Below are 23,473 nucleotides of genomic sequence, written 5' to 3'. Positions count from 1 at the left end.
TTGTGTGCTCTGCTTCACCTTTTGACATCAGAGTGCCTAAGACTCCACCCTGGTGGTGCTGATGCTGCCATTTTTATACATGAGACCCCTGAAGGGGCATGAAGCTCCATCGTGCATGTGTGTATTTCCCCTTTCATAAGTATTCATGACTCCTCCTATTGCTTGTTAAATATGTGTATTTAGCCACTGAGTTCAGCATAAACTCCTGATCCCTTTGCCTCTCCCTTGAAGTTTCCAAGGGATGCCGTGCTTCCCAGCCTGTGAAAATGGCCACCCTGCAGGCTGCAACCCTTTACCAAAAATGAAGCACTCCCTCCAAATAATAAAACATAGTTTTCCCCAATTTCATCTTCAGATTCAACCCAATTCAAATCCAGATCTAAGTAGGGTTTATGGAGGCAGGGGATTTTGTCCAAAATTGCAAACTGAATATAAATTTACATGAAGTTAAACAAGGGTAATCCTGCAAACAATAAATAAATAAGCTACAAGACTTGGAGTACCAAAACGAAGACCTATTATAAAGCGTTAGTAACAAGGCAAAGTTGTGCTGGAGCAAAGATATAGAAATTGATCAATGGAATAGAAGAGAGATTAAAAACAAAGCCACACATAATATCACCTGATCAGTGACAAGTGCAAGCTCAGGCAGGGCAGGAGCGTAGAGGGTGGGGTGGGGTATAATGTCCCCTTAAATAGACGGTACTGAGTAAATTAGATAAATGTGTGAACAAAAGGTAGATGACCCCTAGTTTACATAATGTCGCTTGCATATCTAAAAGTGAAAAGCAAAAATATAGCTTTTAGTATAATGTGCAGGAAAATATCTTTTGACTTTGAAGTATGCAACATTAAATGAACACAAAACTTCATATTATAACAACATTACAAATTAAATTATATTAAAATACATATAATTGTATTAAAGTAAATATAATCATAGTAAAATAAAATAGTTCATCAAGAAGACATTGCTTAGAGAGAGAAAAATGCAACTAAAGGTGTATGAGACAAAAATTCCCAGGACATTCACTGAAAAAATAATGAATCTTAAAAATAAGAGTGGATTTCCACAGGTCCATGTGAAAAAGGCAGATGACATCATAGAAAAATCATCAAAATACTTTAAAAAGTCTTCACAAAAATGATACTCAAATTGCTAGGTGCTTTTCCAGGTAATGGAATGGCCACAATGTACTCTGACTCCACTCTGCCAGAATGGCAATAGCTAACTGACAAAATAAATAAACTTCCAAGGGTGGATAAGAATAGGAAACATCTGAAACTTACATTCACTCATGGAGGGAGGTTAAATTTGTAAAACCACTTTGAAAAACTGACCATATCTACTAAAGCTTAACATTAGTATAATTTATGACACAGACTTCCCCATTCTGTTTCACTGTATAGCCTACAGAAATAGATACATATTCATTTAAATCCTGATGTTTGCTTGTCCCTTGCATTAATTTTCATAATAGCCCCAAACTGCAAACTAACCTAATATCCATCAATAGTAACATGAAAAAATATATAGTTTAAGGTACTACATAGCATTAGGGATGAATAATCTGCAACTACATGTCACCTGAGGGATATTTCTCACAAATATAATGAGCGAAAAAAAAGTCCAAACACCACAGTATGTTCTATATAATTTCATTCGCACAAAGTAAGTAGTAAAAACTAGTCTATGCTTTTAGAAATAGGGATAGTGATGATCAGCAGGGGCAGTGACTGGAGGGGAGAAGAAGAGGTTTATCATTTGATAAACAGATTTGTTTAATATATAAAAATGTTTATCCTGTACGCTTATAATGGATATAGTGTTCTTCCCTCCTCATCAAAACCAAATTCTTCAAATATTTTCCTTCTTTTTAGCTTTTAATGCACACCAGTTTTTCAATACATTTTAATCTGTATTTGAAGCCTGTTGCTAAGTCCAACTGAAATGTCACTGTCTTATTTCAGTTGATGTCTGCCTCAGTATTAACTGCATAATAATCCAGTATTGTTGACTATCCCTTCATTTTTTAAAAAACTTTCTCAAATGTACTTCCATTAAGCTAGACATCTTCTGGTTTATTCTTATACCTTCTACTTAGTTATTAAAAATTCATATTTGATAGAGACATCTTCCAAGTTTTTCTTCGTGTCTCTATGACTCGCAAAGGCAAAGGCGACCCATATACAGACATATCATTTCTGTTGTCATTGACTAAACCAGTGACTTCTAAGTTTTATCCTAAGCCCTGAACTTGAACTCATCAAATCCTACATACTACTTATAATCACCCTCTGGATGCACAAAAGTTACTTCAATCTCAGCATGCCCAAATATTCTCATGATTTTCCCACCAAACCTATCTTTCTTACAGTATTCAAAATCTCAAGGAATGGTCCAGTCACTCCAGGACTGTGCAGGCCAGAAACCAAGATTTTCTTTGATCTTCCTTTCTCTTTCATGCTCTATACCTAATATATTCCCAAACCCAACAACTGAACCTTCAAATTAATCTCTCAAAGAGACGTTATTACTAAGATTATCCTAATTCAAGTTTCAATTAGCTTTGATCTGAACCATTATATTTCCTCTTCTATTTTTTTTTTGTTTCCATCTTTGATTACTATAAATCCATCTTCTACAACACAACCAAAATAATTTCATCAAAATACTAATCAATCTATTTGGTGGTAATCTTCCCAAATACCTTCTAGTTAGATGAAACAGCTATGAGATATTCACAGTCATGGAATAGCTCCTGCTTTCAGCACAGAGCTGGGTCCCACACAGGAAGTGACTTTTAGTTTAAGTGAAGTGCCTCCCTAACTGGGGAACACCGCCTGGAAACAAGCCCCGTCTCAGAAAGAAAGCCCTGAGCAGTGACTGGTTGATATGATCCTCAAAGACTCTTTTCTTTTGCCAGAATGTAGTACAACTCTACATCCCAGACTGCAGTACAACTCTACATCCCAGACTGCAGGTTTCTTGTAAAATAGGCTGTGACTCAGTTGGAATTGCATGGTAATTCAGCTTCTCTTTGTGCCTAATCCTGCCTTTGTCTTTTCTTAGAGTAGACCAGAAAAAAAAAAAAACACTTTCTTCTTTTACCCTCCATCTGTGTGTGCATTCCCAGAAAGCCATTAGAACACACCCTCATTTTACAATATTGAAAATCATCGGATTCATCTATTGTTTTAAGTAAAAACAGAAACAGAATCCATCACTATGGTCTACAGTGTTCATGGCATGGATTCTCCCGAGTTTATGTCTCTTGCCTTAAACTCTAGCCTCATTCATGTTTTTTCCATTTTTGAAATCAAAATGGCCAGCTGCAGTACGTGGTCTGCGGTTTCTATTCCCTCTGCCTGAAATGCCCCTTCTCCCCCAACGCATTGCTAACTCCTCATTCTTCAGATCTTCATCTTCTTAGAGAGGATAATTCTCCCTGGCTTTCTCTGCTGTGGCTAGTTAGGTGATTTCCTCCCCATCCATTTCTCTTATGGCTGCATTCCCATTGCAGGCTGTATCCTAGAAGTCAGCAAACTCTAGCCCACAGGCCACACCAGTGTGCCATTTGGTTTTGTAGATTAGTGTTTTCCTGTTTTGTTTTTTTTTCCCCAAAAGAAAGACATGCCTATAGGTTTTGTCTATGACTGCTTTTATGATGACAGCACGGTTGAGTCGTTTCTAGGATTTTATTGTATTTTAGCATATATAAACATGTACATGCTAAGGTATATTTCCTTGACTTTAATGGTATTTAATTAGTTTTTATGTTTTCATACATAATTATAAGAATAACAAGGACCATGTACACTATGTACACATAAAAACTTTTAGTTTAATTTAACCCCATATGATTGACAGGATTACTGCTACCATCATGATAGTCTATGCTTTTGCATTTTTAAAATAATTAAACCATACTATGTATATTATAAATAGGATTTTGGTCATTTATTTTGTTTGTTTTTACACAGAATTCTGTGTTGAGCCTTTTGAGGACATTATAATTTTTACAAAACCTTGTTCCTAATAGCAGTGTTAACTGCTAACTTCATTGAATGGACTGCATACCTTAACAAGCACATGAATCCCCTCAGCAAACCTGTGAGTGAGGAATTATTATGAATCACACTTACAGATGACAAAAGCAAGGAGGATAGATACAGTAAGGAATTTCCCCAGATTAATGAGGAAACCGGGGTTTGAACCTTGTCCGCAGCCTCGGCTTTAGTAGTTGTTTAATTTTTGTGTGTGTAATGATAAATAAACACTCTTTGCGAAAAAGAGAAAACTTTATATTACGTTATTATGTAAATATTTTTATTATTCAATTTTAAATAATCTTTTACCCACTGTGAGCCTTTCTCATACAAACTGAAACTTTCTTATACATAAATGGTCATTTCCATGCTATTAAATGGAGTTTTTTTTGTTTGTTTTGTTTTTTTCCAAATTTCTTTTCCTGTGCTATTACTAGAACAACAGTCTCAGGTCTAACTCCTCAGGACAGGTGTAGTTGCACCTACATTAATCAACTGCACAAAAGTACATCCAGCTCTTGGTCTGATAAAGCCTGTTCCAGAGGCACTTACCACCTGCAAAAGAAACTAACATTCTCCCTTGCCTTTTGCTGTCACGGTGACCACAACAAGGAATCAAGTTGCATTCTATGACTCTGTTCAGCTTCAATGACAGTGTTGTAGAGGCTACTCTTGGCCTGTTCTTGAACAGTGATGTCTGAAGTGTATGCATATTTCACTAGGGCATCCACACATTTAATTTTTTTATTTTTTGAGACAGGGTCTTCCTCTGCTGCCTAGGCTGGAGTGAGGTAGCACAATCATGGCTCACTGCATCCTCAGCCTCCTGGGCTCAAGAGATCTTCCCACCTCAGCTGCTTGAGGAGCTGAGACTACAGGTGCACACCACCACGCCCAGTTAAATTTGTTTTGTAGAGACAGGATCTCACTATATTTCCCAAGCTGGTCTCAAAGTTTTGGCCATAAACCATCCTCCCTCCTTGTGCTCTTAAAGGGCTGGTATTACAGATATGAACTACTACACACAACCATGCATTTTTGTAATCCCCACAGTTATTATATGTCTTGTCACTACAATTTCGTCTCTCTGTTGACACATAAAGAAAAGTTTGTATCATAATTACCATCTTTTCTGCTAATTTTGATGTACCTCTGACTTTATGAGTTTCTACTCCAAAATAATCTGCTTTCTTTCTGAATATTCCGTATGTTGTTGGTTTGCTTATTTTAGAAGCACATAGGTGGGTAAAAAAGTTATGGGATGGAGAAAATTCTGCTCAAACTAGGCATGGTCCAAGAAGATAACACAATCTTGATCACAGGAATGAGTTTTCTTTAGACTTTTGTTGGTTCATGAGACAATTTATTCTCTACATGTGCGTGTGTGTTTTCTTAGCTTTTTCTGTCTTCTGTGAGCTAAGCCCAGCATTGCAGGAAATTTCACTGTGATAGCCTTGCTGGAGACCTACTACCATTACCCTCAAATGGATCACTTGAGCTGTTTACAGTTCCTTTCCTTTTCCAAGTAGTAAGATTTTTAATCTCGTTTTGTGTCTCAGGATGCGAGAAACTGTGCACTTAAGAGTTGCCAGTTTCTTCATTTCTATGCAAGTTATTTTCCAAAAGGGAAATATACGAGACGACTTCCTAAACTTCTGTTTCTGGTCCGTCAAGAAGCACTTTGGGTTTCAGGAGCCCTACTGACTCAATAAATATACTTCATTAATTTTGGAGAAAGAGGCTGGAGATCAAGGAAATCAATATGTAATTTAAAATATAGTTTAAAATTATTGACATGCCTTTTTATTTATGTCTTTAAAAAGTCATTATTTTCAGTTTAACTTGTTTTAAGTGAAAAAAGCCAAGTATCTCTTCTCCCTCAATAGTTGAATTACTTGGAAAATGAGAGATGGGACAAAATTTGTTATATCTGTGTTTTAGCTTGGCAAAGTAATTCTGCCTTGTCTGGGATTGTTATGCCGTTGGCTAAAGAATAGCCACTCTGAATTTAAATTAAAGCTCAGGTAGTGAAATTCAGGATTCTGGATTCTTAGTTCCCAGTCCTTGAGGGCTCATAACTTCATAAAAGGCAATTTTCTATATTTGTAATGAGATTATTAGTCATTTAATGTGAGACAACTTTTCAACAGTGACGATATGAACATTATTTATTTAAGTCAGAGCATTAATCACATTAATGTGATGTGCAAGTCAAAAAATGACAGAAATTATAAACAGACTAAACTTGTTCTGATTTACTACTGACAGGAAGTTTCACATACTCCCATAATGAGACTTTTCAATCTGAGAGATACAATATGTCAGACAGGAAAGTTGGGTACTGAATGAAAATTTGTAATGCTAAGGAGAAGAAAAGTAGGAGAATTGAAAGTCATTCATCATTGTAACACTTCCCTGTAGACTAAGCAGAGATAAAGGATTCTGTTCACACAAGAATTTCCAGTTTTTAAAAAGCTGTATCACTCCTTTTCTACTACAATACTATATTGGAATTCATGGCGTTGCATACATGTGATAGAGTTTAGGAGTTTAAGAAAAAGAATTTCTGTGATCATCACAAGTGTATTCTGCATTCTAAAGATGAATAAAACAAGAAAATATTTTTTTAAGTAACAACAAATATTTAACCTGCAACAGATCTGTCAGGCTATAAGAAACTGGGTGAAGACCATGAAATAATGTTAGTCTGGTTAGCAAATTTAAAAACTACACATCATTTATATAGCAACTTGTAATTTTACCTTCTTATTTCATAAGTGTAAGTTTATTTGTTATACTTTAAATTCACGTTTTTGTTTCTCATGGAGTAGATGTTTTTATATTAGCTTAAACTTCATAACTTTACATTTTTGAGTAACTTGTCTGTACAAATGTTCTATATAAGCCATAGGTGTCACCAAATTCTTATTGAAACTGGCAATTTAGAATTACTTGGATGTGATTAATTTAGACATGTCTTCAAAATAATTAACACATAAAAAAGTTAGAACTCAACTAGTTCACAAAAAGTACTGTAGGTAACAAAGACTACTTAGATGCATTCTAACTTTCAAAAATATTTATTTATTTATTATTTTTGAGACAGGGTCTCACTCTGTTGTCTAGAGTCAGAAGTGCAGTGGTGTAATCATGGCTCACTGCAGCCTCAAGCTCCAACAAGTGATCTGCTCACCTCAGCCTTCTTAGTAGCTGAGAACATAGGCACACACCATCACGCCTGACTAATTTTTTTTTTTAATTTCTTGAGCATTTTATAGAGTCAGGGTCTCAGCATGTTGCCCAGGTTGGTCTGGTACTTCTGGGCTCAAGCAATCCTCCCACCTTGGCCTCCCAAAGTACTGGGATTAAAGCTATAAGTCACTATGCCCACCTAAAAATTATTTTAATTGATAAATAATAGTTGTATATATTTATGGGACACAAGATGATGTTTTTATGTATGTAATGTAGGAAAATTCCATCAAGCTAAGTAACATATCCATTCACCTCACCAATTTATTTGAGCTTAAAGTATACTTTTTAATGCTAATTAAAACAAAGTTCTCCTCATTTCTTGGAGTTTACGTTATACCTCTTTATTCCATATGAAGAGTGTCGTTAGGCTCCAATATGGAAGCAACTCTTGCCTGGGCCTTTGAGTCGAGTAAACTCTGAGTAAGAGCTAGAAAAAGAGAATAAGAGCTTGGGACGGCACATTCTTAGCCTTAAGTGATTCAATTAAAATTTCCCTTCGTTTCTCCTCTTTTTTAAATTCTCTTGAATCTTCTTTGGATTCTGTATAAAAATGAAACTTCAGTTATCCATATCTATTAAATGGCTCTATTTACCCAATGGTCTGCAAAGCACAGTATTGCAGTGCAATCTAGTGAAAGTGAAAGAAAAATAATCTGAACATCTATTTCTATTTCTTCCAGTCGAGAGAGAGGAATAGGTATAGATATAAATATAGATAGATATGAAGTTTATCTATCTCTATTATATATGTCTATCTATGTCACTGTCTATCAAGAGAGATTAAGACTAATATACAGTAGGAAGACAAATCCACAGAACATGTAGGCAAAGTAAAAATTTGTGATGTGCTTTTTATTTTTACACTTAAGATCAACAGTCAAAACATAGTATTAATACATGATGCCTAGAAATACCTCTTGACTAGGCCCCAAACTACCCTTAAAAGTCAAACAAGACCTGAATATTGGCTTAAATAAGAGCTCATTAAGAGAAGAAAGAAAGAATACATGAAACCAAATCAGCAGTTGTAAGATACACTATGGGTAAAGCACTTAGTACAATACATTGTACACTCACGAAAACATCTTATGTGTGAAGGTGATAAACAAGTAAAAGTAAGAGAATGAAATACACAGGTAAATATCTCTTGGTTTGAAACTCACTAGTAATTTTGTTTTAGCTAATCAACAACTACATTATAAATTTAGAACTTTTCTCAAAGAATTAAATAGCTATTAGCTGAGGTAATGGATCTACATATATACAACGGAACACACTACAAAAGTATTAATTTACAAATGCTGTCATTTAATGATTCAGAAATTGAAATTTAAATGGATTGGATCAGATTGAATTGTGTACAGAATGTCTTTTGGGATGGATCATCAAGAATTATCAAAATTCTTCAAGTGTAAAATCATTTAAATATCATTTTGAGGAAAATTTAAAAGCTTAAACAGTAAGGAAAGGAAAGCATAGAACATTTGAGAAATAGTGAGTATTTCATTTTGAAGTGAGCAGATGATTTATAAAGGTGAGTGATGGGGCATATGAAGATACAGTGAAAAGACTGCAGAGGAAGTCAACCAAAAATGCTACACTGTGATGTACAGGCAAGAAGACAAGAACATTGAACATTTTGAGCAGTCATTGAATTTCTTAGACATATGCTTCAGAAAATTAAAGTCAATTTATATATCAGAGAATTTGTCAAAGAAAGGAACAGCCTTTCTTTCTTTTTTTAAAAACCAATCTTTATGTATTTATTCACACATTTGATTAAAATGTCACAGTTAAGAATGAAATCACTACAATGACATAAGTAACTCACAGACAGACCCCAAGTGCAGTCAGATTGCCATAGGTCAGAACATGGAAGAGGCACAACTCCTTATCAACTGCGCATGCACCCACGTACGAACTCTTATGCACATACTCATCCACACCCCAGCAACTGCAGGCACTAAGTTCAGACATAGCCAGAGACTCTTCCACCTCTGTATTGTTTAAGTTCTTATACTATACATAAAGTTTGGCATACAATTAGGGAAATATCAGGAATGCTCAATCCACCTCTCCACTCTGCCACAAGTGTTTCATGCCTTGCCTTCTCTTAGTCAAGTGTCATGTAGGTTATTCTACAATGCCAGTTCTTTCAAAAAGCCCTCTATAACTTTTCTCACCTACCCACAAGAGTTTTCGTGCTTTTTCCCATTCTCTAACATCATATAATGCACATTTTATTATCCTGTTTATTTTAATCATTATTATATATGTCTACTTCTTCCAGTTGATATTTATTGTCCCTGGAAAAAAAAGATAACCTTATGTATTGTTTAAGTTTTATACCGTACATAAAGTTTGGCATACAATTAGGGAAATATCAGGAATAATTGACAAATACGATTTATACATAAATCAGAAAGAATGAAGCAATCAGTATTCACTCCATCTGTTCAAAATCATCCCTTTGATTTCTCAGGCATTACTTTTCTCTCCATGGATGAAGCAAATTTCTAAATTACGTTTTCTTTCTGCTTTCTTCTTTAACATTAGGATGACTGATAACTCTATTCATAATGTGACTGATGTCAGCTCAATGTTTAAATGATTTTTTTCAAATTTAGAACAGCTATAATTATGAGTATATTTAACTGTTGTAATAGACTGCAGGTTTTATAGAGAGAGTATTTGTAACACACATGATCACCTACTTGTACAATCCTATGAGTTAGTGTCATTATATTTTAGATTTTTAAGCAAGATATTTTTTCTACTAACTCTATAAGCTAAAGCACAGTTGGGTTTATAGAGTCGATACCTAGACAAGTGGTAGGAATGCAGCACTCAATTTGGCACCCCAAATTACCAGTCATTACTTAAATGATAAACTGCAACATATGAAAAACATATACAGTTTTAGATATTTGATATACAGTATGATTTGTAGAATGTCATGACCTTGTGATCTTTTGTTCAGGATTCAAAATGCTCAGTGTGCTTGGGAGTGTGTAATTAGTACTTAGATTCCTTATTTATTCAACCAATATTTATTAGATGTTTATCATAGACCAGACACTGCCCAGTGCTAGAGATAAAACAATGAACAAAACATGAAAGGTTTTAGGCCTCAGGAAGCTTATACAGTAGCAGGAGAGATAAACAAATAAATAAGAAGTGATCACAAAGCATAATGAGACTTGTGACAAAGGTAGCAGAGATTGCTCCAGATGTGCACATCAGGGAGGATAAGATGGATTGGAAGCTAAATATGTAGTAACTGCAAATACGTAGATTAGAAACAAAGCTGTTTATTTTATTGTATTATTACAATACCTTCTGCATTAATCATGTAGAATGTAGAGGCAAAATTAATGATATAATTTTTTAAATGTTTTTAGTCAATGTTTGTTTTTTGTATTCCTTAAAAACAAAACAAAAATCACAAGTTTAACATTAGTCCTTTGAAATACTGTACACCAAATAAGCCTCCTTACTCATGCAGCAAGTTGCTCTACGTTCTCTTTACTTCTGTTTGTCAGATGATCCTCAATGATTTCTGCAAACAGATTCCTCTTCAACAGTTTATAAGCAAGAGGTAAAAAATGACCAGCAACTTTATGAAAATAATGTGAGCCATAGCAAAGGAGGTCCATTCCCAACTCAAGCCCTATGCCATAATCACATCCATCATTAGCAAACTGCACAAAAGTCCGTAGAACTGCTAGAGACTAGACTTCTAAGAAGTATTAAAAACATATTTTCAATAATATTGCATGTCCCGCTAACAAGTGCTTATCAAATCTGATAATTTTAGCCTTAAAGCCTGTGTTAGTCTATTTTCATGCTGCTATAAAGATGCTGCTTGTACTTGAGCCAGAGTAATTTATGAAGAAAAGAGGTTTAATTGACTCATAGCTCTGAATGCCTGGGGAAGCCTCAGAAAACTTACAATCATGGTGGAAGGTGAAGGGGAAGAAAAGCACATCTTATGGTGGCAACAGAGAGAGAAAGCACAGAGAAAATGGCCACATTTAAACCATCAGATCTCATGAGAACTCCCTCACTATCATAAGAACAGTGACACACTCAACCCCTCAATTCAGTCACCTACCACTAGGTTCCGTTTTTGACCCATGAGGATTACAACTCAAGATGAAATTTCAGTGGGAATACAGAGCCAAACCGTATGATTCTATCCCTGTCTCCTCCCAAATCTTACGTCCTTTTTACATTTCAAAGAAAATCATGCCTTCCCAATGGTTCCTCCCTCAGTCTTAACTCATTCCAGCATTAATTTAAAAGTCTAAGTCCAAAGTCTCATCTGGGACAAAACTTGTCTTTTTCACATATGAACCTGTAAAATAAAAAACAGGTTAACTACTTCCAAGAAACAATGTGGGTATACGCATTGGGTAAATAGGAAGTGTAGGCAAAAACAAAGGGGCTACAGGCCCCATGCAGTCTGAAACCTGACAGGGTACCCATTAAATCTCAAAGCTCCAAAATAATCTCCTTTAACTCCATGTCTCACATCCACTGCACACTGATGGAAGGAGTGGGCTCCCATGGCCCTGGGTAGCTCTACCACTGTAGGTCTGCAGTGTACAGCCCTGCAGCTGATTTCATAGGCTGGTGTCGAGTGCCTGCAACTTTTTCAAGCACACGGTACAAGCTGTCAGTGGATCTGCCATTCTGGAGTAGTCTAAAGAAGAATGGCCCTCTTCTCACAGCTCTACTAGGCAATGCCCCACTGGGGATTCTGTGTGGGTGCTCCAACCCACATTTCCCCTCTGCACTGCCCTAGCAGAAGTCCTCCATGAGGGCTCCACCCATATAGCAGACTTCTGACTGGATATCCAGGTATTTAAATACAGCCACTGAAATTTAGACAGAGGCTCCCCAAGCTCAATCTTGTCTGAGCACACGCAAGCCCAACGCCTCATGGAAGCCACTAAGTTTGAGGCTTGCACCCTCTGAAGCAGTGCCCTGAGCTGTACTTTGGTTTCTTTTAGATATGCTGGAACTGGAGTTGTGGGGACGCAGGGCACCAAGTCCCAAGGCTGCACAGAGCAGCTAGGCCCTGGGCCTGGCCCACTAAACCATCTTTTCCTCCTAGGCATCCAGGCCTGTTATTTGAGAGGCTGTCTTGAAGATCTCTAAAATTCTCTGGAGAATTTTCCCCATTGTCTTGGTGATTAACATTTGGCTCCTTATTACTTACACAAATTTCTGCAGCTGACTTGAATTCCTCCCGTCAAAATAGATTTTTCTTTTCTACCGCATAATCAGGCTGCAAGTTTTCTAAACTTTTATGCTCTGCTTCGCCTTTAAACATAAGTTCCAATTTCAAACCATCTCTTTGTGAATGCCTATAACTATATGCTTTCAGGGAAATCCAAATCACATCTTGAATGCTTTGGTGCTTAATTTCTTCCACCAGATACCCTAAATCATTTCTCTCAAGTTCAAAGTCCCATAGATCTCCAGGGAGGAAGCCAAATGCCACCAGTGTCTTTGCTAAAGCATAGCATGTGTAACCTTTATTCCAGTTCCCAATAAATTCCTTATCTCCACTTGAGACTGCCTGAACCTGGACTTGATTGTTCATATCACTGTCAGCATTTTGGTCAAAACCATTTAATAAGTCTCTAGGAAGTTCCAGACTTTCCCATATCTTGCCATCTTCTTCTGAACCCTTCAAACTATTCCAACCTCTGTCTGTTACCCAGTTACAAAGTTATTTTCATAATTTCATGTTATCTTTATAGCAGTACCCCATTCTCCTGGTACCAATTATCTGTGTTAGTCAATTTTCACACTGCTATATACTACCTGAGACTGGGTATTTTATGAGGAAAGAGGTTTAATTGATTCACAGTTCCAAATGGCTGGGGCAGCCCAGGAAACTTGACAATCATGGCAGGAGGCAAAGGGGAAGCAAGGCAGCAATGAGAGAGGGTGCACAGGGGAAACTGTCACTTTTAAACCATCAGATTTCATGAGAACATCCTCACTATCATGAGAATGGCACGGGAAATACCACCTCTCTGATCCGATCACCTGCCACCATGTCCCTCCCTTGAAACATGGGGATAATAACTCAAGATGTGATTTGGGTGGGGACACAGAGACACTGAGACAAGCCATATCAGTGCCTAATGAAAAACTCGGGATATAATGCACACTGCTTTTATATGGCCATTCCATTCATTCTTCAATGCCCAGATTAATTCAGGACAGCAAAGAAGAGAGAAGGTGCTCAGTACCCACTAGTTGATTGATTACAGTTATCAGGACTCATAATATTGACAATCTTGTGGTTAGCATGCATTTTCCCCCTTCCAAAGAACTGCTAGAGACTAGACTTGTAAGAAGTATTAAAAACATATTTTCAATAATACTGCATATCCCACTAACAAGTGTTAAATTTATACATGGAAAAAAGAGTCCATTGATGAATTTTAATCAAACCTGATATATATGTTAGGAAGAGAAATGGCCACCATGAAGTACAAACTACTTATTATTTGCCTAGGACAGATATATCATGAATCAAACTAAAGCAGTAGAAATGGAAATCAGGAGGAGGGTATAAAATTGAAAGATATTTATAAGAAGGCATTGGCACAGTGAGATTTCTAATTTGATGCAATAGCTGAATTGTTACATTCAAAGAAAACACTGTTGTAAGTACATTCAGAAATTAATGCAATCCCTTTGGAAAAGTGTTCATTGCAAGTTAAGAACAAATAGATTTAACATAATCTCTAAAGAAGTCAAGGTGCCTTCCTCATTTAGAACATGGTATTTGATTTAATTTTTCCTTGGTCTTATGTAATCTACTTACCATCTATCATAATGTCAGGATTAAAGAGTATGAGTGTTATGGTGCTTTCAGTTTATAATTAACAGCATGAAAAAGAACACTATATAGCATATTTTGTGATTCTAGGAAGACTTTTGAATAGTAAAAAATTAACAAAAGGACAATGCATATTTAAAGTAGAAACTACAACCCTATAATAATTATGTGAAAATTAATTCTTCACATTATGCCATATATATATATATATATAGAGAGAGAGAGAGAGAGAGAGAAAGAGAGAGACTGAGTCTCGCTCTATCTCCCAGGCTGGAGTGCAGAGATGTGACCTCAGCTCACTGCAACCTCCACCTCACCAGTTCAAGCAATTCTCCTGCCTCTGCCTCCTGATTGCCTGTGATTATAGGATTGCACCACCACACCCAGTTAATTTTTGTATATTTTAGTAGGGACGCAGTTTCATCATGTTGGCTGGGCTGGTCTCAAACTCCTGACCTCAGGTGATCTGCCTGCCTTGGCCTCCCAAAGTTCTGGGATTACAGGCATGAGATACTGTGTCTAGCCAGAAATATCTTTAACACTATATAATTCTTCCTTAAAAAAATGACTGAGTAGGGAAAATACTCTGCTTTACTGCTCTTATGAAGAAAATGAATTATTTGAATTTCAATGGAAGACACTTTTGTAAAAACCTTTTATTCTGTTGAAATAAATCATTAGGATATAATTTAAATTAATTGTTCTCCTGTTATTCATAAACCACTTATGCTCAACTTATATAGTTTATGATGTCAGCAAAAATTAAATTATAGCTTTGTGTTCAGTTGTAACCCATTTTTTAAAAAATAATCTGACATCTCAAAGTAAAAATCTTCTTTTTCTAATATAGGATAATTGCAGTTCATTATGAAAATGAAACAAACTGCTGACATTCTCATTCTAAGGAAAAAAACAGTATGTGAGAGTCTGATAATTCAATAAAATAATGAGTTTGAAAGAGAAAAGTTCTATAACCTTTTACGTCCAGCAAAATCAAAAATAATCAAATCAAATGAGCTTAAAAATATATACAGTTCCACTGTGGCTAATAAACATCCAGAAATCATTCAAATATATCAAAATATTATTAGATTGCCTTTGAAAATATGTAAAAAGTATTCTTTATTTCTAGATGAAGAATTTCACAGCTTAATTTATGTGTCTAAAATTATGTAAATATAACCCAAGTACCCAATCTTTCATTTTAAATTTAGTATTTGCACATTTCCTTCAGTGATTCTGAAGGAAAAATCAACACGTTGTTATTAAGCTTGAGTGAATTTCCAACCCGCTATTGAAAATAATTGAAGTCATTTGTGGTCATATGCCCTTTTTTTCAGTCTGATAGATATGATCAATGCTTGTGTTGCTTGCACAGAAGATGCTATGTTGCACTGTTTTGCATATGATGAATATGTGTGTGTTTTATCAATAAAAACATTATAGATCAAAACTTTGGAGACATTATGCTGTCCAAAAAATGCATTTCTCTTTGTAGAGCATAACACAGATTTTGATTACAAATCAATGTGTATTATATTACTCCCTACTGGGTACTTACCTGGACCAAACCTGCTACGGTGAGATGTAGACATGACCCATAGCTCACAGTAGATCTCCATATTCTGAATAAGTCTGACAGTATACTGCATTTAATAAATTGTAAGGAGATCATATAAAACATATATTTGGAAATCTGGTTACACTATATTTTTATTCATTTCATTATTATGCTAGAAATTATAAATTTTTTTATTAGGCCTAATTTTAATCACTATTATTATTTAATCAGAATATGCTTGAAATTTGACATCCAATTTTATAACTGATATACAGTTTTTCTAGAGTTGTAATTTCTATTGAATTTTTATACTCACAAAATATATTACTATTTTATGGCAGTATTTAGATATAAAAATATGTAAAAATTTGAAATTTTGCTTCAAGAAGACATCTTAGTATTGATGGTAACCTCTTTTGGTTTTTGTTTATTTAAATATGTTTTTAGCAGCACATTGCTATTGTCTATTTTCTGTAATAGCAAAAATCTGGAAACAATAAAATCATCCAGAAACAGAGATAAATACTTCAATTTGTAGTCTTGTGGTAAACATCAATTGATTGTAAAGAAAAAAAATCTTGGAAAATAACTTGTGAACTAAGTGCAAAATATCAAATAATGGTATTTGTATGCAGAAAGTTTCTCATTTTTTCATCCTTAAAAGTACAGTTAAGAGTGTATGTAACATAAAGATCAGTATTTAAAATGAACAGCATACAACATTTTCTAAATTTTTACAATGATAAATAGGTCCCTTTTAAAAATGTAATATACTACCCTTTGATTTAAAGATGATATGTATTTGGTTTCTGTGAATATATTAGAACATTAGCTCAAGTTTGTATACTTGTAAATTAATATTATCTAAAGAAGTAAAACAGTAACAGTCTTACAGAACTTTCAGTTATTCTTATGAATGTCATAATATTAAAACATGCATTGTCCCAATAATTCTGCATATTTCTTATTTTCTAAAGTAGTTTCAGTATATCACCATAATTTCACTCTTCAAAACAAGATAGCTAAAATATCCTAGATTGATCCTTTAAGTAATGTTAATTATAAGGCTGTTCGTATATTTTTTTCAGCAACTGATGATATGATATATTTACCTTTACTTTTCCCCACATAATTAAGGCCCTAATTATAATATGCATAGAAATATTATTAAAAGCCATGTGTCTTCTAAAAATGTTTAAACTGTTCATGCAAAAATAATTTCAAATATCTATAAAAGGGACCGTTTGAAAATTGGCAAAGAGCGATAAAAATGAGCTACAGAATGCAGTCATGTTGTAACTACCATTGTGTGTGATAGAGTCTGTATGCTTTCCAAAATTTTTCTGAGCTTCCAGGCTTGCCAGACTTATTTGCTGGAATTTGGAAAGGAAATCTACCATGTTCTCTATTCTTGGCATGGGCATGAAGAAAGTTTAAAAGAATAAAATTTGATCTACTGCTATACATTTGAATTCAGCAATAACAATTTCAGGCAAAAACTTAACTTTACATTTCAGCAATAACAACTTCAAGAAAACTTAACTTTAAGTAACAAAACTTTTATATTTATTTGAATTTCAGTATCATTTTCAAAGTTGTTCTCTTTTTGAAAACTTACTTGGAAATTATTTATTAATATTATAATTTTGTCAAGTCATATACTCAATGAATCTCTGTGTTTAAAATATTGTACATTTTAAACCAGGTTGTATGGTAGATATGGCATACAAAGCAGCTCTCATGCTGAAATTACTAATGAATAAAATACAAATTATTAAAACTTTTTTTTTTTTTTGAGACGGAGTTTCGCTCTTGGTACCCAGGCTGGAGTGCAATGGCGCAATCTTGGCTCACCGCAACCTCCACCTCCTGGGTTCAGGCAATTCTCCTGCCTCAGCCCCCTGAGCAGCTGGGATTACAGGCACGCGCCACCATGGCCAGCTAATTTTTTGTATTTTTAGTAGAGACAGGGTTTCACCATGTTGACCAGGATGGTCTTGATCTCTTGACCTCATGATCTACCCACCTCGGCCTCCCAAAGTGCTGGGATTACAGGCGTGAGCCACCGCGCCTGGCCCTATTATAACTTTTAATAATTATATTGGCTTATTATGCCCAATGTGCCCCACTGATTCTGAATAAATTTTTAAAATCCAAATGATTACTAATAAACTATGCTAAATAAAATTATTCACATAAAATACTTGATTAAAAAGTCATAGACAATAATTATACAGTGTAGAATTATAGAAATAATTAAGCTTTTAATCATTTTGCCTAGTAGGACTGAACCACAAAATATAGAAGGCAAAAATCTATGATTCCTGAGTGTTAAAAACTGTCTAACATTCTTCTTTCATAAAAGATAAAATGAATTGCATAAGAGAACTCCGAGGACGGTCAAAATCACACATTTTGAGGAACTAAAACCAATTTTAACTTAAGTGATATTATCACCAACTGGAAATCTGTACTTCACATACACATTTACATTTTCATTTCTACTTAAGCTTTGATATAAGTCTATTACTTTTAGCAAGAATGGCCAAACTCATTAATCTGGCCAACTCTCATAGAACCATTCACCTAAAAAAAAAAATACCAAGACAGCATTTGGCTATACTTTTAAAAAAATTTAATGAACTACATGAATAGTATAGTCCACTGAGGAGTAATCTAGAGATTTCTATTTTATTAAACAAGAATGAATTTTTGTAATGTAATTTTATTCTTAAATTAGATAGCTAGTGCAATAATAATTTGATAACTGTCTTTCTAGCTATATAACTATTGATAGATGTATCTACTTATCTATCATCTATTCCATTTTCCCAGCTTATGGAAGTATTGCTGGCAGGTAGCCCTTACTTCGCAAAATCCTTTAGGAATTGCCTCTGTTGGAAAGCACATCCTCATTCAAGGGCATGTTCCTTTCTCAGGTTGGCCTTTATCCAGTAGCTGATCTATGTGAGGTAAAAATTTCTTGATTTTTTCCCCAATTTTGGACAACTTTGAAGAGTCATTCCTGCTTCAGAGTTTCTTGTAGGATTGGCTGAAGCTTTCGCTGGGAATTCCACCTCAGAGTTCCCAGGGAAATCAAACAGAAACCAAAACTTGCAATGTAGACTAGTAATTGTCACAGTGCATACTAAGTTCTCAGTGACTATCTGCAAATCACCAATTAAGAGTTCTCACCATGTACCTAAGAATAAACACACTAGTGCCTGATTTCTGTCATGCAGTTTTTTGCATATTAGATACACATTAAAATAATCAGCTAAACATTTTAAGAGACAAGAGCGTTAGGGAATATTGCATAGAGTAGTCGTGTATATTTCTTCTTGAATAGCACTGAAGCTACTGCCATAAAATAGGAAGCTGTAATGTTTTGATTAATTTTCATTTAACTTGAAAGCATAGATTTTTTTAGCACATGTCATCAGTCAGATAGTTCCTTTTAAAAAGCACTTGAACAATGGCATAGTGACATGCAAGCATGCTTCAGAGAAAAGGGCAAATTTTATTTTAGCAACTTTATTATTGTAACTTTTCTCTGAGCACTCAAAATACTACTTGGCTGAGTCATTAAAGTGGTGTCAAGTTTTTATTATTCTGAAAAGAAGCTCTTCATCCCAGTTATGAAAAGAATTTACAAAGTAAAACACACAGTCTTTGACAAACTCCAGAGTATTCTAATGAATATTTAAGGCTGCATCTGAGTAGATAATTTCAATTTCTATAGTATGAGTGCTACAGATGTTATTATTTGTTAATGTAAACCAAACTTTTTTTTGAGCTGGTTAAATATATTTTACATGTAAGTATTAAATGTGTACTTGAAATCTGAAAAACATATGGAGGTACTTAATTTTTTCACATCTTACTGGATGTGGGGAATAAAGATGAATAGAATATACTACTTGTCTTCTAGAATCTCAATTCAGTAGGTGAAATTCTCTTAATTAGTATACTGGGATTAAATGAGACTTTTCTGCTTCCCACTTCCTCCTTGTTTTGAAGGTCCTCAGCTAAACTGAGGTTCCAGTGCCAAAGTACAAGAGTGGCTGCCAACCCTGTCCTAAGGAGGCATGAAGGGGACTGGACATGGCACTTCCTGGCGTGCCTTCATAGAATACTTCCTTACCTGGCAGATGGATTCGTGTCTAGTTGTCTGACCTGTGACCACGGCACCATTCATCAGGGGAACTTCATGCTGGTAAATGCCCTTGTGGCTCTTCTGACTCGTGTCAGTTTACACACGCTTGATTATTGCTCCGGTGCTGGGAGCCTGACTTTGTGGTCCCCATCTCCAGCATTCCGGAAAAGAGCAGCCTGGGGCAGTCCCTTGTTCTGTAAATAAAGAGTGCACATTCAACACATCACCACAATAGGAAGCAACTTAAAAGATTTTTACTTTCAAATCCTGGGCAAGTGGGACATAATCAGGAGGGCAGTCTCCATCTTGGGTCATGAGAGGAAAGAATGAAGAGTGAGCAGATGGAGAGAGAAGCATGTAGCAACTAGCAGTATCCATGTGTATACACACATCTGCTCTGATCTGTCTATCATCTATCTGTCTTTCTAGATAGGATAAATATATAGGAGGATAGATAGATATAGACAGATGATAGATAGATGATAGTAGATAGATGATAGTAGATAGATAGATGATAGATGATAGATAGATAGACAGATGATAGATAGTAGATAGATAGCAGATAGATAGATAGATGATAGATAGATACAGATAAAGAGATAGATCAGAGTTGGGTGTGGGAACTTTAAATGCCAGGAGCAAACACCTAAAGTGTCCATTTAAGAGAAGGGTTAGGGAAGCAAGGAATCACGTCTGCTGGTGGGAAAAGTGCTTCTAAATTCTTACCTCTGGCCACTGGCTTGAGCTATCAGGGTGTGCTGCAAACCTGGAAACTGTCTTAAGAGTGACTAAGCCAGTTTCTTGTATTAGTAAGTTAAACTTATACTCCAAATAGATTCCAAGGCAATATAAAATTATAAAGATTCACTAAGCTTCTTCTCTATAGTCAAGCATAAATCAAATTAAGGTGAGTTCTAGATACTTTTAGCATAAAAAAATACTAAAGATGCTGAAAGGATTGCTAAGCAGGGTAGAATTTTAAAAATCTGATTATCTTGAGGCCTTGACCGGAGAGAGGTAAACTAGTGGAAGTGATGCTGATAGAAAAGGGCAGACAAATCAATATTGATTGTTTAAGTGTTCTCATTGTCTCTTTAAAGGATTGTAATGCACATCTCAAACCCAAGCTAACCAAAATTTCTAAGTCTTCTTCCAGATGCTTCGATTTTTGCTTAACCTAAGGAAATTCTACATGGGGCACTGAATATACCACCCTCATCCTACCCATAATAATGTATTACTTTGTGGCATTATTAAATAACTTACAAGTTTTATTTATCTGGGTAATATAAAGTGAGAAGAGAACACATAAGAAATGTATTCAACTTGAAGGTTTTGAGCAGGTCACGGAAAGGAAAAAATAATAATAAAGTTAGACCTTCAAGGTGGACTCTCCTTTCTCTAATTGAACTAGGTGATAAACTTATTTCTCAGTCAGAGGCTCCAGCATAAACAGAGAGGTCAGAAAATGCTTTCCAGAAACATCAACTGTCAGAATTGTAAGGCAGATATGTTATTCTAAGGCTGCATATCTGAGAATGAATCTCAAATGATAGTTTGGTGACGGATTGCCAAGGGTGGACATCTTCAATTAGCCCTGGAGCATTTGCCAGAAGCCCTGCACCAGGGCTTTTCATCTGAAGCTCCCTGCTGGGAAGATGGTTTGAAATCCGGTCTGATGGCAGATTGCTTGAGTTAGCACAGACATGGAGTTCAGTGAGCATGATTAAGTCACTTTTCCAAGGCAACAAGTAAAGAGCAAGGTTAAGGAATGCGGAAAGCTTCAGAGTAATCCTCCGACCATCATGGACATGGAACTTGTGTTTTCAGTGTCAGAGGAACGCTGTACAGCGGCCAGTGTAACAGTCAGTGGCGGGCTGGGAAGGAGGGGAGATGCTTTGGAAGTACAGCTTTAGGAACAGCCCTGATTCCCCAGCTTTGTGTACTCCAGCTGGCCCTCCACAGCTCACTGTGCTCATCACATTGCCTAGTCTTCCTTGGGATTCTTCTCATTTTACTCTGGCTTTTCAAAGGCTTTTCCTTTTTTTCTTTTCATTTCTCTTTTATAGTCTTCTTTCATAAAGAAAGCCATCTCATTAAGTTAAATTTTAATTCATTTAAAAATAATGATCACAATTGTTGTCTCTTCTGTGGCAACAATTTTAAGTCCTGCTGCTCTTTCCCCCCACCCTTGTTCCCTTCTGTTTTAACATTTCTGCACTGATGCGTCAACAGTCCTTATTTATTCTTCATCATGGAGAAAGATTTTCAGTGAACAGCAGTTTTCACAAGGTGTGTGTGAGGCCAGAAGGGTGAGGGAGAGGTCCAGGGAAGGTGACTTTCACACCCCGAATGTCCTCTTCTTTCTGGCTGCCCTAGAATGTGGCTGTTTGTGTGAGTCTTCTTCTGCCTGCCCTCATGCATCTCACACGAGCAAACTGCTCAAAAGTACTTCTGCCCCTTCTAGTCCCCCAGGCTCTATGCCTGCTGTAAACAAAATATACCACTTTTGATCCACAAAATGTGTCCATCACCGGTAGGAAATACACATTTTGTGAACACTTGCCAGAATGTGCTGCTGAACTTTCCAAAGATGACTCTTTCTCTCGCATCTGCTCCACCCCTTCTCAGCTGCTATTGTCAACCCTTAGATTTACTTCATCCTTGGTGGGTTATATGTTTTTCTTAGCCTTACTCAAACTTAGACTCTATGTTTAATGTTTCATTTTCCTTTTTGCTTTAAGGTGGCTTTCAGGAGAAAAAAGGGAAAATGATGATTTTATAGTTATGTTATCATTGGAAGTCCCTACTTAAAATTTCTGTTGGCTTAATCTCTTTATCCTGGGAATTATATGCTTAAGCTTTTCACTGTGATTGTAGATTTGTTTATGTTTTCATTTTTTCAAATTTTGTATATATATACTGTGAGGCTACGTTATTAGATACGTAGAGATTCATGACTATCTTCTTTGATGATTTAAAATGAATTGATTTGATTTGTTATCTATATGTCAAATCATTGATTTATACTTTTATTAAACCATTAATGCTTTTTTGGTTATGTCTATTTTACCTTGGATGGCTATTCACACACCAGTATGCATTTGCTATTTTTTATTGTCTAACTTTTTGTTTTGTTGTCTTTAAACCAGTAAATTGATTCATTTTATTTTTATTAAAAGAGTTGCTATGTTCGGGTTTATGTTAACATATTCTCTTTTGTGTTTTTCTGCAACTTACTATTTTTTCTTTTTTTCTATACTTCTTTTCCCCCTCCTGTTCTTCCCTCTATCCCCACTGTGCTAATTAAAACTCAAGTCTCAAAACATTGAGGTTTATATCTGGATCCAGCACTTCCCAAGACAATTTTAACTTGGTTGTTCACCTTTGTATGTTCAATTCTCTCTTCTTATTCACAATGGGAAAATTCTCCTATTTCATTGAAACTTGTGAATATATATTCACGTTTAATTTCATTGTCATTTTTGTCCAGAATTTGAGACATTACCCCGAGATACCTAAATAGAAGAGAGGTGATAGATAGATACATACATAAATATATACATACACATATACATAGATATGA

The sequence above is a fragment of the Aotus nancymaae genome, unplaced genomic scaffold (assembly GCF_030222135.1).
Source record: "Aotus nancymaae isolate 86718 unplaced genomic scaffold, 86718_ANA_hifiasm-v0.15.2.pri h1tg000108l, whole genome shotgun sequence".
Taxonomy (NCBI): Eukaryota; Metazoa; Chordata; class Mammalia; order Primates; family Aotidae; genus Aotus; species Aotus nancymaae.
This window is presented reverse-complemented; position numbering follows the sequence as displayed.